At 48.5% G+C, this 20253-nt stretch overlaps 1 protein-coding gene across 3 annotated transcripts in view; it reads right to left on the bottom strand.

Moving 5' to 3' along the window:
* Positions 1–20253, bottom strand: part of Apba2 (amyloid beta precursor protein binding family A member 2) — an 881206-nt gene that overhangs the window by 223658 nt on the left and 637295 nt on the right. Inside the window, exon 1 of one of the 3 annotated variants that reach the window (XM_051148671.1) lies at positions 15119–15128. The exons of the other annotated variants lie outside the window; for them this stretch is intronic. The gene's annotated coding sequence lies outside the window, so the exon portion shown is untranslated. Of the gene's footprint in view, positions 1–15118; positions 15129–20253 lie in introns of those variants that run through there. 3 annotated transcript variants of the gene reach the window in all.

Below are 20253 nucleotides of genomic sequence, written 5' to 3'. Positions count from 1 at the left end.
CTATTTAAACTCCGATTTAAGTCTGGCCTCTGTCAAGTTACATACAAATAGATATCAAAGAATTAAAAGTCTTCCATAAGTAAATTCTAAGTTAAGACTAGCAGGCTCCATCTGAGGCACCTATAGCCAGCCCAGGCCCTGCACAACCCCATTTGTACCTGCTCCAATCCCTCCAGACTCACGGGAAGTTCGACCACAGCTTTGACTTAAAGAGGTCTGCTGCCCGTAGTGCTCAGGGTAAAAACAAGGCTTAGAGAAGCTGGAAACAACCTTTGCCTTCATCCTCTATAGCCAAGTCCCCATGCCAGGCTTTGCCTGCCAACAGGAAGTATCCAGGCTGAGGGGCATGTCCCCGACGCACCCCCAGAGAATATCGGGTGTGGAATTTTTAACTGAGTTTCTCCCCCCGGGCCTCATTATAAAGGAAAGGGGGAGGGGTTGGGGTACAGATCAAAGACCAGTTGCCTGGAAGCAGCGAAGCCAGCAGAGACCCCAAACTCCCGAGTTGCCGCCCAGAATCGAGACTTGGTATCTGTGCCAAGCAGCTCGCCCCACCGGACCGCACTAGCAGCCCAGCCAGAGTAAGGGAACCCGAGGAAGTGACCAGCTCCTCTGGTCGCACCAGGTAGCCCCCCTTGCCGCGGCACTGCCAGCTCCTGATAACCAAGCTGCCAGCTGATCCCTGCCGCGCCCGGCCGCTGGTCAGTGGCGGGGAGGGTCCGGCGGGGAGGGTCCGGCGGGTTCGGGCAGAGAGGGGCGCTGGTCCGTAGCACCCCCAGGTCCAGCGGCAGCCCGCCCTGTCGACGATGCCCCTCCGCCGCTCCAAGGTCCGAAAGGGAGAGCTGGGACCACAGCATCCGCGCCGCCGCTCCCCCCCCCACTGCGCCCCGGGCCCCCCACACGGAATCTGGCAACCCAGGCTGCTGCCGCGGCGACTCGGTCGCTCTGGGCCCGGCTTACCTACTGTCCCGCCGGTTGCGCGCTGCGCCGCCGCCCCCGACTGGGTCGGCGAGGGCGAGAGCCGGGCGCCGCCGCAGCTCTTTGTGAGCCCGCGCCGAGCCGCACACCGAGACTGCTAATGAGCCCGGGAAGCTGGATAGCGGCGGGCGCGCCCCGGACGCCGCGCACGGCACGCAGGTCCGCCTCTGCCGAGCGCACGCGGCGCGGCCCGGGAGCACCCGCACCCACACCGCCCTCACCACCGCCACACCGGCCGCCCCCGTTCCTCCCGCGACCGGCCACGCGGGAAGGAAACGCTTTCTGAAGAGACCCTAGGGATTCAAGGGATTCAAGACCGCGCGGCCGCGCAGAACGCAGACAAAGATGCTGCGGCGCCTCTAGGCGCGGCACGGGGACAGCGGCGGGGCCGGCGGACAAGCCCACCTGGGACCTGGGTCCTCGGGACACTGGCTGACGGCGGCTCCGCGATTCGCGGTGGTGCCCTGGGGAGCACACAGATTCCTGGGAGTGCGCTGGGACCCACCACTTAGGGAGCCTTAGAAGTCTGGTCCCCAGCGGGCAGAACAGGTAAAGGCGACGCTGCCTGTGCCCGCACCCTGCCCCTGACGCCGCGCTGCCCCCTGGCGGGCTCTGGAGAGCGTGCCGCGCTAGGGGGCTGCAGCGACCGCGCCCAGCTCTGCCAGCTCAGCTCTCTGCGGAGTCCAGCTTGAGTCCCTAGGGCATCGTGGCCTCAGAAAGCCTCTGCTGCGGGGAAAGCCTCGTCCTGCTTACCCACTGTCGAGTCCCAGGGTCCTGCTGGCCACTAGACCTTTTCACCGGCCCCTAGTGACCACGAAGTCTCTAATACCTGTGTTGCCTTGGCTGTCCAGAATGGAGAGGCTCCCTAACCTCCAATACTCTCAAGAGAACTAGCTGCCCTACCCTTGGTATAAACAAGCCTCTTGAAACCCTTTAAGGTTGGGCAAGATGCTGGTGTCACCCTTGACCTTTCACTCAGCCCTACCCACTTGTGGCAACTTGCAGGTCTAAAGCATTCAGGGTGCCTTGTTTAAGGGGCAAGGGCTCCCCTACCTCACTTCAGCCCCCAAGGGCTTCTAGTTGACCTCGGTTCCTCTCCCTCCGTCCTTCCCTTCCTCCTTCCCTCTCTCCTCCCCCTTCAGGGGTAAATTGGGATGAAGGCCAGGTACATGAAGATCGGAGGAGTGCCACAGAAGGAAGAGAGTGGCGGATAGGGCAAGCAGAGCTCTTCCAGATGCCCACAGTGACAAGAGAGACTCTGAGAAGGGCCAGGAGAAAAGTTGAATGCAGGGTCAGACCTAGTAAGGAGGAGCTCCTGGACCTGTGGCCTGTCTGCTTCCCTCTCCTTTGCCCTTCATCTCTCGTGCCAGGACCAGTTATCATAACAGAGAAGCTTCGGCCTGGCCCAGGAACCAACTAGGTCAGCCCCACTCTAGACCCGTTCTTCCTCCTAGAGAGGTGAGCGCGTTTTACTGATTATTTTCCACCACCTTAAACATCAAACATCCTATTGACCCAACTGACAAAAACTTTGGCCCACGCTTTTCCCCAAACGCAAAATGGTTCCCTAGCACTGAGTGTTAAGTGTGAGGTCCAGATGTGTCCATCTGCTCTGCAGTGCACAGGACATTGTGCACGCCGGGCAAGCACCCTAGCACCCAACCTCCCTGGAGCTATGTCCCCAAGTCCTTGGGGATTTTTTGGGGGTTTTTTTGTTTGTTTGTTTGTTTTTTGGTTTTTGTTTTTTGGTTGTTTGTTTGTTTGTTTTGAGACAGGTTCTTGCCATGTAGCTTGGGCTGCCCTTTAACTCGCCGTCCTTTCTCAGCCTACGGAAAGCTAGGATTACAAGCATATGGTGTCTCCCTTGGCAATCTTGCTTGACACTAAGGTGAACAAACTCCATAGACAACTAGATACGTATGCCTGAACACCCCCGCCCCCGCCACACACACACATGGCCTCTGCTCTCCCCTGGGTCTGTGCATAGGGGGGCGTCTTAGCAGTTTGATGACATACCCCTTCAAAGACTCACAAATTGTAGCCAGGAGCAACAGTGTTTGATGTCCATAGCATCAAACATTCAAGCCCACCCACCCTCTGCCTCACTCTGAAGAGGCTGGGTCAGCCCACTCTTGAACAACTCTTTAAAGAACGGAGTGGAGGACATGCTAAGCATGTGACAAAACTGAAAGGTCTCGCCTGAAAATGATCTTCATAAGCAAAGAAAACCATGCAAAATGTTAGCAAATCAATCACTGGGAAGCGTTTTCAAAGAAATGTTGACTGAATTAAAAATAAAATAACCAATTCACAGGAAAGGAAGTACAGATGACTTGTATATCTTTTAGCACTTTCATTGCGTGTGTGCGTGCGTGTGTGCGTGCGTGCGTGCGTGCGTGCGTGCGTGTGTGTGTGTGTGCGCGCGTGCATCATAGGACAGCTTTCAGGAGTTGGTTCTCTCCTTCCACCATGTGGTTCCAGGGATTGAATTCAGGCCGTGAGGCTTGGCTGCAGGCATCTCTAAGGGCTAAGCCATCCCACAAACCTACAGACAACTTTTAAACACATGTGGGGATGGGAGTGTTGTTCCGCAATGGGACATGTTCACAGAGCACATGAGACCTTGGCATCAGTCCCGGCGTCACAAAAGAACAAAAGAAAAAGAAAGCAAACTAAAACTACACTAAGGTGTCATTGCTTTTACCTGCTGGAGACTCGGGTGTGAATAGCACAGTATGTTCCAGAAGCCAAGGGGAAACTGGCAGACTTCCTCATTGCCCACAGGAGTATAAACTGTATAACATCTATAGAAGAAAACTCAACCACACATGCCTATTGCTTTGCATTCATCAGCTTTCTCTAATAAACACTCATGATAAGAGCTTTCTTAAAGGGAAATTTTGTTTAGGCTCTATCTCCAAGGTCCCAGTCCATTGGTCAGTTGACCTTGGTCCTGACCTCTGGTGAAACAGAACATCATGGAAGGGAGTACATTGCAAAGAAGCTACTCACGGGAGGATGTACAGTCCCCTCTGAAGGACACACCTCCAATGACCTAACTTCCTCCCCCTAGACCCCACCTCCTAGAGATGCCAGACTGCAGGCCAAGCATTTAACACTTGGGTCTTTGGAAGACAGTCTGTTGTGGAAAGTCCTTCAACCTAACTCCATCACCATGTACATTTCTAACGAAATAGTAACACATGTGCAACTGGGCTGGGAGCATGGTCACTTTTATGATTAAAATAAGATATAAGGAAGGCAATAAGATAATAAGGCACCAGATGCCAGATATTAGATGAGCATGGAGGGAGAAGGAAAGGGAGGAGGGATACCTCAAAAAGAAGGGTGGACAGAGACAGGGGAAGAGAGAAAGTAGAGGTAAGAGGGTAAGAAGAGAGAGAAAGAGGAAGTACAGAGAGAGAGGTAAGAGAGAGGAGGGCAAGGTAGGACTTCCCTTTTATATAGCCCCAAGGCAGGGCCACGCCTCTGTGGCAGGTAGGCAATGACATCACAGGTAGGCCAACTGAAGCAGAATCCTAACATCCCTACCTTTTCCTATAATTAAAAAATGAGGAACATTGGGTAAATGTAGGTAAGGGAGAAAAGAGAGAGAGAGAGAGAGAGAGAGAGAGAGAGAGAGAGAGAGAGAGAGAGAAGCAATAGCAACAAAATGTCCAGATTATGTAGTAAAGAAGAAATAGCTCTGCCCTGAAAGTTCAAGTTAGAGGGCAGGCTGCATCAGCCACATCCTGCAGCAGATAGGGACCAAGGAGCACTGAGACAACCTGGAGCTGTTTGTCCCAGGCCTGGAGCACAGCATTTCTGCCTTTTGTAAATGGAGAAGGGGCAACGTAATCGTCTTAACTACTTCCTGCTAACAGTAGGGCGGTGATAGGGGGTTAGAAGGCCGAAATGTTGGCCAGGTTCCAGTAGAACAGGCTGTTGCATTTGCTGTCCAGGGTCTGAGAACAACTGCAGCAGGGAGGGGCAATGCAAGTCCAGCTGGCACAATCTGTGAGGTTGGACAGAAGCGCTTATGGGCAACTGCTTTGACGATGTCTCAGATGTAGGCAGTCTGGCAGGATACTGGAACATATATGTGGGCAGAAGACAAAGTTAGTAGGTTAGGGAGAAAATGCCCTTTAGGTGTACATTTGAACTCTTTGGAGAACAAAGAGAAAAGGCTTGAAAATAAGGAAAGAGACAGTGCTGACCATGCTTGAAAATTTGAGGAGAGCAAAGAAAAGATTTGCACATGGGAACTTCCTTCCATTTTATCCTAGGAAAGGCTTGAACATGGGAGAGAAAAAAAAAAAAAAAAGGTCTGGAACAGCCAAGCGTGGTGGCGCATGCCTGTAATCACAGCAATCAGGAGGCCTGGACAGCCAAGGCTAACACAGAGAGACCTTGTCTCGAAAAACCGAAAAAAAAAAAAAAAAAGGTCTGGATATGGGAACTTCCTTCCATTTTACCTGATCACTGGCAATAATTAAAACAGCTTAGTTTTGGATCTGTCCAAGTTTGGTTGCAGAGGCATGTAAGCTTAGAAGCCCTTAATGTAGGTCACATCTCTTTATTTATTCCTTGTTCTTTGACTTAACAATATGTCCCAAACCATAGCCTGGCACAGTCGTCATCAAAGAGACCAAAGAGACTCCAGCAACTGATGGGAGCAGATGCAGAGTCCCACAGCCAAACATTAGGCAGAACTTGAGGAGTCCTACAGTGGAAGGGAGGAAGGATCAGAGGATCCAAAGGGGTTGGAGCACCAGGAGAGCATAACCCACACAAGGCCACAGTGTGATATTCTAAGGAAGAGTCTATCAGTGTGGCTCTGTGTGCCCATCAGCTTGGCATAGCCATGGAGGATGCCTCTGTTGAGCTGTAGTGGGGACTCAGAGACAACTGAACAGTGTCACTTCTCTACAGGGCAGGATCCTGAGTGGAGGGGCCTCACCCAAAGCCCCAAGTTCACCTCTCCTTTCCTCTTGCTCTGATGAACTTGGCTTACCCACGGGTGACCAGTCTCCTCTCAAAACATGGGGTCAGAGCCAGAATGTCTGTGATTGTTTGGTGTCAATTTTGTGATGATCTGGCCATATCTAGCGGTGTGTTGGTCAAAACCTAGAGGAGCGGTGTTCCTGGCACTTAGTAGGTATAGTCCAGGTGACTGGCAGAGCACAGAAGAGCTGTCTAGAGAAAGAAGCATCTGCTTAAGACAGGAGGCCATCAGGCCGGACACCTACAAAGCCACCATACTCCCTTCTAATGTGTTTGCCCACTTACATGGGGGAAAATTGTACAAATATATGTGAACCTCCAGTTTGGAGTGACTGAGAATAGGGGAATCTGCTGCTACTTTTCCATGGTATAGTGGTGACAGAGCTGTAACCAAAGAGAGGCCCTGGATCCAGACAGAGACACCATAGGAGGCCCACAGCAAGTGAGGCTGTGTTTGTCCAGTCTGCCCAGTCTTCGGCAGACTACTCTGGGGTAGATGTGGGTCAGCCACACTCATACCTTGCTCTCTGACAATCCTTGGGACCAGGCTGGTGAGAAACATCCTGATCCAAGAGCAATCGCTTTCTGCACAAGAAGAAGGAACTAATTCAAGATCCTTCTTTCTCAGCGCCTCCCCCTCCCCCCCACACACACACCCTGAAAGATGACTCAAGGCTCAGCCTGGCCAGGCCTGGTGGACCACAGGGTTGAGAAACAAGGCATCGCTAGCACCTAATGAAGGATAGATAGGTAGCAGTTGACTCCCAGCTGAGCTAAGGGCTGGATGGGTGTGCTGCCTTGCACCCCATTTCTCTCACTTTCGCCTCACTAGTCCTGTTTCTCACCCTGTGCCAATGGCCAAACCTCCATGATCTGGCCACCTGTCTCAGAAACATTCTTGGCACTCTTTATGCAACACTGCGTGAGCCTAGGAAGAACCTTCTAGTTTCTAGAGAACGAAGAACCGTTCCTTAGCAGCAGGGTCACATTCTCTCTGCTGCAGTCCTTTGATGCATTCTCAGAGAAGCTTTTGTTAAGAGACTCCAAGACAGGAAGCCTACCCTTCTGAGTGCTCAGTTCCAGCAAGGCCTGGCAGCTTCCAGCTCCATGGCTGCCAGCCCTGCAGGCAGGACCCCCAGCCTGGCCTGATAAAACCTTTGAAACCTAACATTCACAGTGTGTTCTCAGCCGATGCACTGTGCCCAGTGCAGAGGAGGCACACAATAAAACGGTGCTGGTTGAACATGTGTCAGGTGAAACAAAAATATTTAGGAAGCCATTTTGAGGCCTTCCTAATCCCCAGTCTGTTTTCTCAGCCTTGGGTGTGTCCTTGGGTGTGTCCTTAGCATTAACTACCAATTATCGATTAAGTAAAAGCATTCTCACAAAGGCTCCATCATCACTTCATTAGGTTCACTTTTGGAGGGCACAATGACGGCTTCGGTGAGGACTGGCAGGGGCAACATAAAGAATGGGGAGCAATGGTTGAGAGAAATGAGTGTCCTGGGCCAGATGGAGAGAGCCACACGGCATGACTTCACCTGAACCAGAGTAGCCCCTCCCAGGCCTGGGTCCCTTAGAGACCCTGAGTGACGAGGCTATTCAGAGGCGGGGCTCCTCCTCATAGTCTGACTTAGAGATATGGAGACAGCAAGAACAGAGGACATCTGTCCGAGTATGTTACAGGACCTTCAAAGTCACCATGGCCAGGGAGAAGGGAAAGGGCATTGGTGGAGTGTGAAGCTCCCAGCTGCCTGCACTGGCTCCAGCTCCAGGGCCTCACCTCTGGATGAATGAATGCCCTTTTCATGTGGCATGAGGATCAAAGGGTTTGGGGCTGGGGTGTCTGGTTTGTTTTCGGTACTAGGGATTACACCTCACATATGCTACACGGGTGCTCTTCCACTGAGCTAGATAACTACTTTCTGTCATTCAAGCAACCCAACCTGTGGTGCAGCCAACTGTCCACATCTGCAGGTCCCTCAACTGAAGGTCCCATATCTGCAGCATTAACCAAGCTCAAAGCAAAAATATTTGAAAAACGAAAGTATCTGTATCGAACATGTACAGATGTGCTTCTTGTCAGTATCAGGTGATAATTTTCCCAGCATTTACACGTATTGGGTACTGTCCACCTGTTAGAGATGGTTTTAAATAGACAGCAGGATGTGTATGTTCTGTACAAAACTACTAAAGAGACTTGAGCATCCACATGCGCATTTGGGCGACTGTTGGGCGCCCTGGAATCAGTTCCCCCTCATACCGTGACAGCCACTGCGCATGGCGACTACAACATCAGCCAGGACTACGTTTCTGGAATAGGGATGGAGGGGGCACACAGCAGCCTCCTCATGGTGTTCAACAGGTCTCTCATGCCCTGTCCACCAGCTTCATGGGTTAGGTGTCTTGCTTGCTTGTTGCGATAAACACTTTGACAACAGCAACTTAAGCAATAAAGAATTTGTTGTGGCCTCCAGATGCAGAAAAATACAGTTCACCGTGGTAGAGAAGACGTGACAGCAGGCAGGGAGGGCATAGTAGCGGACAAAGGGAGGCTGGATGGTCACACTTTAGGGATACAGAGACTTAACAGGAAGTGGAGCTGGGTTATAAAGTCTCAAGGCTCACACCCAATGACTCATTTCCTCCAAGAAGGCTCTACTCCTCAAAGGTCCACGGCAATGTTGCCAGAGCCAATGGGAGACATTTTACATTCTAGCTACAGCACTAAGCTCTCTTCTAGGCCTGTGCCTAGATTGTTTGAGCGTTTGCCTTCCTACCACTGGAGTCACATAGCCTTCTCAAGCCCAGAGCTGGAACTGCGTAAAAGAACACAGCTCCACCCCTGTCACTAGCCACCTCCCCAATGCCAAGTCTCAAGGGACCTGAAAAGAGTGAGACAAAGGCTGTGCCTACCAGCAAAGCTCGGACTTACACCACAGTGGGGCTAGCTAAACACTTATCATTGCTAACCATCCCATCTGGCAGCAAGAGAAACTGGCCAGAGATCCTGACCTGCTGCCATCTTTTGAAGATACCAAACAGTTTACCTGAGTCTGCAGAGGGTGCTATTACAGAAAAACAGGGCTAGTGAGATGACTTAGCAGGTCAAGATGTGTTTTGCCAAGCCCGATGACCTGAGTTTGATCCCCAAGACCTACAGAAGGAAAAGAGAAGCTGTTGAGGTGGTGCATGCCTTTAATCCCAGCATTCACTGAGGCAGAGGCAGGTGGATCGTTGTGAGTTTGAGGCCCAGCCTGGTTTACAAAGTGGGTCCAGGACAGCCAAGGCTATTCAGAGAAACCCTGGAGAGAGAGAGAGAGAGAGAGAGAGAGAGAGAGAGAGGGAGGGAGAGAGAGAGAGAGGGAGGGAGGGAGGCAGACAGACATAGACACAGACACAGACACAGACATAGACACAGACAGACAGAAACAGACAGAGACAGAGAGACAAAGAGAGACAGAGAGAGAGAGAGAGAGAGAGAGAGGACTAACTCCTGCAAGTTGTCGTCTGACCTCCACACATATGCTGTACTGTGTGTACATTCACATGAATTAATGTAATTTACTAATTAAAAATAAAATAACAAACTGGATGGCTTATACACAACAGCCATTTGTTTCTCGTAGTTCTAGAAGCTAGGAAGTTCAAGATCAAGGTGGAAGCAGATTTGGAGTCTGGTCTTGCTCAGCAAATGGCTGCTGCCTTTTCACTGTGTCCTCACATGAAGAGAAAAACAGCTGAAGCAAACCCCTATAAGAGTGCTAATCAAATTCTTTAGGTCTCTTTCTTCATGACCTAGTCACCCCACTAAGGGCACCCTAATACCAGAATTCTGGGGATTAGGTTTCAGCTTATGAATGTGGGGATACAACATTCAGATCATAACATAGCTTATAGCAAAGCCTTCTGTCAAAAAAAAAGAAAAGAAAGAAAGAAAAGAAAAGAAAAGAAAAGAGAAGAAAAGAAAAGAAAAAGGTAATTCATCCAGATTGGGATCATTGCACACACTCTCAGGGATGCAATGAACAGCAGCCAAAGTTGAAAACTAGAGTCTTGGGGCTAAAGAGATGGTTCATCAGTTAAGCACACAGGCTGCCCTTGTAGAGGACCCAGATTCAATTCCAGTGCATCCGGGTAGAGGGGGTAGAGGTTCAAAACCATCTTTAACTCCCATTCTAGGGATCCAGTGCCCTCCATAGATAGGCAAAACACCCATACACATAACATTAAAAATTAATGATAATAATTTATTTGAAAAACCTACAGTCTGCTGATTGCGTGAGGAGTGAAGAGGTCCCCTGGAAGACCTCACAACACTGTCACAGTTACACGCGGCAATCTCCCCCTTAGTTTCTCCCTATAGATGCCTTTGGCCCTTTATTGTGAACACATGTGGTGCTCTGGGAACAGGGAAATGTCAAAACCTTTTAGGGACTTTCAGACATGGGCTCTGTAATGACATTAAGCCTCAGGACATTTTTTAGAAAATTCTTAGAAGAATAAAAGGTCACAGTGCTCAGCCACCAAGAGGATCCGTGGTCATCAGGTGGCACTTGCCCCGAGCCTGAAGCTGAAGCTTTACCCTGTAGTTACTCTCAGTTCTGAATCATGTGACAGGGACAGACATTCAAAGCCCCTCACCCTCCCCATCGGCCTTCCTCACCCGTGGGATGAGGGCCAGCACAGTAGTGATGCAATGTTTTTGGTCAGACAAGACCTTCCTATCAAAGCCTAGTTGTATATGACCAAGTACCCAAGATGCCAGACCCTCGCAGTCATCAAAATTGATCCAGGACAGTGGCTCCAAGTTCACTGTCTATATAGATACCAAAGAAACTTAATGACATAGGTCTTCGTGGAAGTATGTAAAACAGCAGTAGGCTTGATGAGGAATTATTACAGAAAAGTGAGAAATAGAGGGAAAGGAAGATGTTAAGAGAGGAAAAGAAAGCAGTGAGAGAAACTTCCAAGAGTTGGGAGGAGTTTTCAAGGAAAGAAAAGATCATTGGATTCCTTCTGTCCAGCATTTCTACAGAGCAAGGGCAGAAAGTGGACAAAGACTAAGGTAATCACTTTGGAGATTGGCTAATCCTCTGAACTATTCTGGTCCATGTGTTCTATGATATCCATCCACTGTTCATGATGACGCTCAGTTAGGAGTAGTTGAAGCCATGCTCAGTCCATCTCTGGCTAGCTCGTAGTCACCTGGCCAGCATTACTTCCCCTACCTTGCAAGTGCAGTTGACTACACTAAGCTGTCTGTCTTCATTGTCACATTTACAGGATCAGCATGTAGCTTTACCACAGCAGAAAGTTAAGACTGTCCCAGGCTCTAGGATTATAGCTGAAGCCCTTCCTGGTTATGTCAAATTCACTTCCTTGTCTGTAAGGTAGTCAGGCACAGTGTTCTACATGGAAACTTCTCATTAGCAGGAATCCTTGCAGGGGAGTCTGTCACCATGTGCTGCGTTAGAAGCAAAGATGTATGAAAAGACAGGAGTGCCTAATATATGTTCCTCGAGGGCTGTGAGGGACAACTGGTCTGCTTATCATTGACCCAACACCCTGCCCCTCCTCTTATCAGTCCAGCTTGATTAGCTCATACCCAGCTATAGCCCTTTCATTCATTCTCCTCAGTGGCCCTAATCTTCCTTTTAATCCCAGCCTGTTTATACTACAAAGTGTGTGAACAGTGTACATCTTTCACTGTGGACCCTCTTATCTTGCTACCTAGCGAGAACAAGCTCCTGCCTTGGTAGGAAGGGCCAAGGCAGTATGCCTCCACCCAACACAAACACGCATGCACTTGAGTGCACGTGCACACGCTTAAACACACATGCGCACGCATGCATGTACACACACACACACACACACACACACACACACACACACACACACAAGGTTCTAGAGACCTCCATCCCTGTGATGAGAATGACCTGATACGTGGTGGGCTGACTGTCCCTTCTCTACTTGATCTGACTCTTTGCTCTGGATAGATGTCCTATGAGACCTGGAGAATGACAAGGGAGTCCTGCAAAATTTGATATGACTTCAACTGCACCTTTTGTTATAGATGTGGCATGCCAGATGTGTTTCCAGACATACATACAGGCAGCTGGCCTGCTGTGCATTAATTAGCTGTTCATTTCCCTCGATTCCTCCTGCGAAGAAAGAAGTGAGAGTCCATAGGTTCCAAGTGAGAGTATGGCCGTGTCACCTTGCTCATGCACTGGCTGGCTGCCATTGGGAACAGCGGGGGCGGGGGGTTGTGTCCAGCTGCACAGGACCCTTTTGCCACTTCCTCTGGAACTACCCTGCCTCCTTTCCTGCCTGGTCTATGTCCATAAAGATGACCTATGGGTTCTGAACTAGTCAGATTTCTGTCAACTTGGCACAATCTGGGAAGGGGGAACCTCAACAAAAAACAAACAAAAAAGAATACTTTTCAGTGATGTAGCTTCCCTTGAGTCATCCATGCTCCTATATGTAGCCCTTTACCTATGACCCGGTAAGTAGCTCCAGTAAGACCACTGGTTCACAAGTTTGGACTGTGGAGGACTCATGCTTTTGGTCTACCATCAGTGACTTATCTAGGGCGAATGGATATTCAGTCACATCTCCCTGAGGAAAAGTCACACAACATGTAAGCCTGGATCTCTGGTGCCCTAAGGCAGAAGAGAGTGCTTCAGGTGCTTCAGAGAGTCAAATTCCCTTCGTGTGTGTGTGTGTGTGTGTGTGTGTGTGTGTGTGTGTGTGTGTGTGTTCCCTCTGGTCCCTGGCTGGTTGGATGGCCCTCACCCACACTGAACGTGGATCTTCTCCACTTAGTCCAATGACTCACATACCCAACTCTCCTAAACACCATCACGGACACTCCCAGAGCTATCACGTCACCAGTTCTCTGGGTATTCCATCACTGGGTCCACTTGGCACCTAAAATAAGCCATCACACCATGCGATCTGTGCTAGGCCTTGAGGACACCACTGAAGCAAAACCAGATATGCTCACTGCCTCAGAGCTTTGTGGAGGGACATGGGCATAACTCAACAGAGGGAAATGTCAAGTGACGCAAACACAGGAGAGACGGTTCCGTGTTAGGAAAGTTCCCAGTAGGAGAGGTGCTTGTGCTGCAGAGAGAAGGGACAGCATGTACAGAGACACTGGGACTGGAAACACATCACATGAGGAACAGAAGAAAAGCTCACGTGGAAGAAGCTGAGGAAACTGGCAGGTGGAGGGGGGGGTGATGCAAGGACTAGGCCAGGACTATAAGTCCTTAGCAACGACTTTACTCTAATGAAGGACACGACACGCGAAGCCATCTGGGTAAGAGAACAGCAGCTCTCAGATGCTCCATGGGCAGATGCCTTCTGAGACCCACGCCCTTCTATAGTTCTTCCCATTGGGTGTGGTGACTCCCAACTTAATTCTGATGAACAGAATCCACCAAAAGTGATGGGGTGGCCCTTTTGACTCTGGGTTTCAAAGTGGATGGTGGCTTCTGCTTCGGCTGCTCTTTCATTGCCCTTTTCTTGCTTACCAGCTGCCACGCTGAGGCAGCACTCAGGCAGCACAAGTAGTCCTATAGCATACCCAGGCCAAATGGGACTGTGACTACTGTGAGCTGGATGACCCACATTTAGGGGCCTGGCTCAGCTGAGCTCTCCAGTGGCTGCAACAGCACCCTCCATAACCAAAATGCCATATCCTGAGAGTCTAAAAGCCATGGGTACTAACCAAGCCATGCTTAGCCAAGCTAGCCAGGCCCAGGCTACCACAGTTGTGGTAATAAATATTTGTTCTCTTGAGTTCTCAAGTTTGGGAGTAACATTTTAGGCAAAGAATTACCATATTTTTTGGACTATAAGACACACCTGACCATAAGACAGACCCAGATTTTAGAGCAGTAAAACAAGAAAAACCATAAAAACAGCAATTGGACCATAAGGTGCACCCTAATTTTACATACACACACACACACACACACACACTTTTGGGGGGATGTGCATCTTATAGTCTGAAAAATATAGTATCCCAGCAAATAATGGAGACCTTCAAATTTCAGGGCTGAAAGGTATATTTGGGTGCACAGTTTTAGAGTTTCTACCTGTGACTGACTGGCTCCACCAGTTAGGGGCCTGTAGGTGAGTCAGTGCATCATGGCAGAGAGCATTGTGGGAGCACACTGTTCATCTTATGGAGGCTGGAATGCAAAGAGAAAGACAGGCAGGGGCTGGTATCCCCAAACCCCCTCCAAAGGCTTGGTCTCGTGGACCTAACTTCCTTCTTTTAGGTCCCATCCTCTGAAGGCTCCCTGATTTCCAGGTAGTACTCTTGGCTGGTGGTCAGGCCTGTAACAGGTGCACCTGAAATCATAGCAGTAGCTAGCTGAGCACATGTGCCACAGGAGGAGCACATTTCACCCGTTCAACAAACAGTGAGGCACTGCTAAGCGCTAGGTACCTCATAGGTGCTGACAGCATGCACTGAAATTATGATAATAATGATTAAGCTATGTAACATATCTGGCATAGGAAGTTTATTGCGGGGAGGGGAGAGGAGTTAGGGGACAGATGACTAGACGTGTACACAGACAGATGGGGATGGAGCCATGAGGGCGGAGAAGGACAGAGAGAGAAAACGTAGGGACAGAGGGAGAGCAAAGAGATAGAAAGAGACTGAGAGAAAGAGAAAGACCAAGAGAAACTAAAGAGAGGGAGGGAGGAAGGGAGAGAGAGAGAGAGAGAGAGAGAGAGAGAGAGAGAGAGAGAGAGAGAGAGAGAGAGAGAGAGAGAGAGAGAGAGAGAGAGATGGCAGATAGATTCTTTTATCCAGCACACAGACGTTAGAGGTTGCTAGGACCCAAGAGTCAGGCTAGTGGAATCGCCTGTGAACTAACATTCCTCTGTTTTTGTTTAATTTTTTAAAATGACAAACTTAGGAAGGGGTGGTGAGGCAGGAATGAGGACATTGTGTTCAGAAAGGCAGCTTCCTGCTGACTTGGGGACAATGACATCTTTGGGGACTCTGAGAGAATTGGGATGCTGGCAATGTCCTGGGTGAGCCAGCTGTTTAACTGCTGTCCAGTATCTGTGAGACCATCTGCAGCTAGGAAACTGCAGACCCATGTGAAGCAGTCTCCCGGGTTAGACTGGAGCACCTGTGGGTAGCTGCCTTGGTGCTGTCTTAGATGCAGGAAACACCTGGACTTGACAGGATCCTGGGACATATACATGCGCAGAAGACAAAGTTAAGTAGGTTAGGGAGAAAATTATTTTTCTTAGGTGTGCATTTAAAACTTTTAGGCCCATGGCCTTGGTAGCTGAAGGAAGGGAATCCCAAAACCAGGGAATGGGGGAGGAATCCCATCCTCTGAAATAGGCAACAGGTGGGAAACTTAGGATGTTGTTTGCCGGTATGAGAGGAGCATCTGAATGGATTTCTTGCATAAGTATACAAAGGTGATAAGTACTAAACATGTTAGCATTACCATTGTTTGTAATCTGCAGTGAAATGTGCATTGTAGAATAAAAGCAGTAGACACACATCTTTGTGTCATAGCATAACAGAGACTTGGGAAATGATTTTGGGTTAACAGCATGAAAATTCTTTAAGGAGAGCTCAGGACGCCTTCTGTGAAGTAGAAGGGGGAAAAAAACCTCACTTGATCTCGATTTTCAGTATGACTACACATCAAGAAAGAGGGCTTTTCACCCCCCTCTATCCAAAAGACTGGATGTATACAAATTCTGCACAACGAGAAACAACTTTTAAGTCTATACCTAAAAGACAAACCAAAGAAAATTGAAAACCTTGAGCTTGGACCTCTAATAGTGATTGTACAGTGGAACGGTTTACCAGAGTTAGATTAAGAAATCAGAGCTCCACTGATTAAAGTCAACGCTCTGAACAGACTTAATAAAACAGTAGCATAGCAATGGGAAGAAAACTGAAGCATTTGTCATTCCTTTTATATAAGTCACTTTCTTCAACCCTCAAATACTCTCTTAGGTCCTCATGACTTAAGCTTTTGTGTCCTTAGGCCTTATGTAAGTGTTACATCTTTCTTCTTCAATTATTTACCATGAGGCACAGGTGAGACTGCTGGGATCAGTCACTGTCCTTTAGCTAAAGGAATAGTGAAAAGCTACATCTGAAACCTGTTTTTTGGTTTTTTTGTTTTTGACTCTGGTAACAAGGTAGACTGTGCCTAGACCTATTAGTAGCATCTCTAGGAGAATGAGGCTTAAGGCCTGACTTTTATACATAAAGAGGACTGAGAAGGCATCAGAAGCCTGATTATCTTTTTATATGAGGTCTGTGAGCAAGGCAAACCTAGGTCTCTTAAAATAAGAGACTTAGTACCTAGTAGTTTTAACTAGCTAATAAATTGACTTTTGAATTAACATGGTGGTAGATTACCTTGGGGTAAGGAGCTAATTGCCTCTTCTCTAGCTGTCAAGCTACCACTAGCTTAGCCTTCAATGTGATCAGAGACCTGAGAAAGATAAATTGTAATCTGAATGAATCAATGTATCAATCAAAATGACAGAGACTAGTTCATAGTCCACTACCTAGACAGTTGTCCTAGATTCCTGGCATCTCCATGTCAACATGGGCAGAGGCAATCTGGCCATGAAGCATAGAAGATGAGAGGCTGTTTTTGTGTGTGCAGAGGGAGAACGTGGGAGAGACTAACCTCATCTTGTCATCAGCAATGTGAGACAATAGCTCTCTGGGTATCCAGTTTGTCTACAGTTCGGGCTGGGCCCTATCAGCAAGTATTTGCATACCACAATGCAGGCATGGGGTCATCTGCTGTTGGTTGTGCCCATATCTTTTCAGAGACCTTGGGAGTTGCTGTTAAGATGTGGGAGTCTTTGTCAGCCTTTTGTTGATAACAAATGAATAAGGGATGACATATTCATCTATGGCTGCTTTCTGCGGACACGGGGGTGTCAATATTGGGGGCAAAAAGCTGGAATGTTGGCGATGTCTAGGAAGAACAGGCTGTTTTACTTGCTGATCAGGATCTGTGAGACCATCTGCAGCTAGGAAGGAAAGGGCAGTCCGAGAGGTTAGACTGGAGCACCTGTGGGTAGCTGCCTGGGTGCTGCCTTGGATGTAGGAAACACCTGGACTTGACAGGATACTGGGACATATACATGGGCAGAAGACAAAGTTAAGTAAGTCAGGGAGAAAATCATTTTTCCTAGGTGTACATTTGAAGCTTTTAGGCCCATGGTCTAGGCGGTTGTGGGAGGGGAGACCCCAAATCAAGGACTGGAGGAGGAATCTCACCCTCTGAAATAGGAAATAGGTGAGAAACTTAGGCTGTTGATTGACAGTACTTATCTGGAGTCCATTTGACCTGAGAGGTAACAAAAGCTAATTTAAAATGTGTGTCTATTTATGTCTTAGCCGGTTCTTGGATGCACAAATGAATGCTGTTTCACTCTCCTGCCTCCGGCTGTGCCCAGGGTTCACCTCTAGGCTTTCTGGCCAATGGATTTGGTATGATACATTCAAATGTAATTTTAAAGTTGTTTTATATTGTTGTATGGTATTCCTGACTCTAGAACCAGGTTCTAGAACCAGGTTCACCCTTTCTCAGACCCAGAGTCAAAACAGGATATGGTTAAAATCCATAACTCAGGGCTGCTAGTTGAAAGCTTGTGCTCGGATAATCTTATAAACCACGTGACACAATTCTAAGGAAACAGCCTAAGTTTCCCACCCTCTTCCTATTTCAGAGGGTGAGAGTCCTCCTCCAGTCCTTGGTTTGGGGTCTCCCCTCCTCCAACTACCTAGACCGTGGGCCTAAAAGCTTCAAATGTACACCTAGGAAAAGTGATTTTCTCCCTGACTTACTTAACTTTGTCTTCTGCCCGTGTATGTTGCAGTGTATTAATTCTAGAGACACGATGTTAGAAGTTGGTTGCTATGCTCTGTCTTCACTCTCAAAAAGGTTAAAAATCACTGCCTTAAAAATATGTTTAACCTTGTTTTTGCTAATGTTACTAATCTATACTATGACTTTAGATTTTCATGAGCTATAGACTTTTTATAAACTAAAGCATATAGGAAACTGTTATGGTCCCATAGTGGTGCACTAAAAAATCTAAAACAATTCTAAGTCTCGGTTATTTGGTTATGGCGGCCCCAGCTGGCTCCTCAGCAGCCCTCCTTCTCCTCCATGTGTGGTCTGCGGAATGCTCCCAGACATAGGTTCTCAGCCTCTCAAAGGCCAGTGTTTGCAGCCTTGAGTGTGCATCAGAATCACCTAGTGGGGCTGGCGGGCTAGTTAGAGATTACATTGCAATTGAGGGTGTTTGCATCAGTGGACCTGGGGTGAGGTCTGGGGTTTTGTTTGTGGGGTCATTTGTGAGGCAGTGCTTATGCTGCTGGTCAGGAAGCAGTTTGGGAACCCACCCACCACCGAGGCACTGAACCAAGAACCAAGTGTGGCTCACTCCTCTTGTTTTTCATTTTTGAAACATTAAAGCCAGGAAATTGTTTATGCTCTGGTTTTTGCCAATTTGAGGATAGTACTCACGGCTGATAATCTAAGCTGCTGTGCTGGGAGAAGTGTGGGGTTCCTGGGAAAATACCACACGGATGGACATGAGACCGCCCATCTAATTTAGCTGCTGTTTGAGGCGAGCCTGCTGTTCCAATAGATTTAAAACACACACACACACACACACACACACACACACACACACACACACAGATGCTATGTCATTGTGACCGATACATTTTCTTCTCTGGAGTTGTTTTTCTCATTACCCAGAGTAGTTTGTGGGACTTAGCTGGAATCTGGTGCAGCCACCCAGAGAACACCAGAGAACACACACGGTGGCTCAGAAGGGAATTTCAGATATCTCAAGCGGGCAAAGATAGGGGAAAACCAATTCCAGGCAGCCTGCCTCTCTGTTCCCTTAGTTAGCTGAGGAGTTACTCCAGCGGCCACACCAGCCTCTGGTGATCCCAGCCTCCACCCACTGCCTTCTTATGCAAATGAGCCCTCACAATTCACAGGCTATAGATGGCTTGGCAGATCTCTGTGTGTGGTTTACTGGCTTGGTAATTTGAAATATGTTAAATCTCAGACATGTGTTAAAATGTGAAACTCCACTAAGGTGTAGGAGGAAGACACAGGATATAGTAAATGCAAGCTCAGGGTTCTCATAGCAACCATGGAAACATATTGGAGCACCCTCCTCCTCAGCCTGGCCCTCCTTAGTCTCTGCCTGTCTCCGGGAAGGGCACCATCTTCCCTTTTACTGCACAAGCCAGAGAATGGAGAAGAATCCTGGCAGGGCCGCTCCCTCAGCAGACCTCCTGCTAAGAGCATGCACACACTCACACACAGGCAGCTGACAAAGGCCTCTTTCTTTAGCTTCCAGTCCATCTGCTGTCCTCTATCTCCCCCATCCCCCTTCATCTGGGTTTGCAGCATCCGCTCTGGTCCCCACAATCTGTTCTGCACTTGGCAGAAAGAGCATTCTGCACTTGTGTTATCTATCTATCTACCTACCTACCTATCTATCTTCTATCTATTGTTTTTACGCACCTGTGCTAGCAGCATCACAGAAGCACAGCAAAAGATTCTCCACCTCACACACGGTGAAGCAGGCTAGCTCCAGACTGCCTCTGAGCTGCCATTTCTTACTGACTAGATTGGCAAAGATGAGAATGGTTTTTAAAACACTTTTGATGGTTTGGGGGGGTGGGGTGGGAGTGGTCAGCAGACACTGTTATCTGAACCATGGCTTGTAAATGAGGAGGTTGCTGGTCCACATTACTGTCGCCATGGTAATTGGCAAGTTTGGTTAAAGTTACACACCACGGTATGGCTTGACCCACTTCTAGGTACTTACCAGGGTAGAGTGTTTTGTGGTGATGACTACAACAGTTTGTATCACACGTGAGTGTGAACATCTAACATTGAATCATGAGGTGCTAAATGAAGGGCACATTTGCTCATGGAATTCTATATAGCTGTAAAAACACACATAGAAACCCTCTATGTTCCCTATCATGTACTGGTATGTGAAAAAAGCAACTTTAGCATGGTAGTGTGAGCCTCCATATCTGCTTATCAGGCTCTTCTGAAGGGAACAATAGGAACTGGTGACATTAAGCCACAGCAAGTTAGCCAGTCACCCGCAGGGTAGAGAGACCTCTGTCCTCTGTCGCTCCTTCAGGATTTCAAACCAGGCTCTGCACTACCCATCCCAAAGTAGCTACACCAGTCATTTCTG

Source organism: Acomys russatus, chromosome 7 (genome assembly GCF_903995435.1).
Source record: "Acomys russatus chromosome 7, mAcoRus1.1, whole genome shotgun sequence".
Classification (NCBI taxonomy): domain Eukaryota; kingdom Metazoa; phylum Chordata; class Mammalia; order Rodentia; family Muridae; genus Acomys; species Acomys russatus.
The sequence above is the reverse complement of the archived record's forward strand: the minus strand, read 5'-3'. Positions and strand labels throughout refer to the sequence as shown.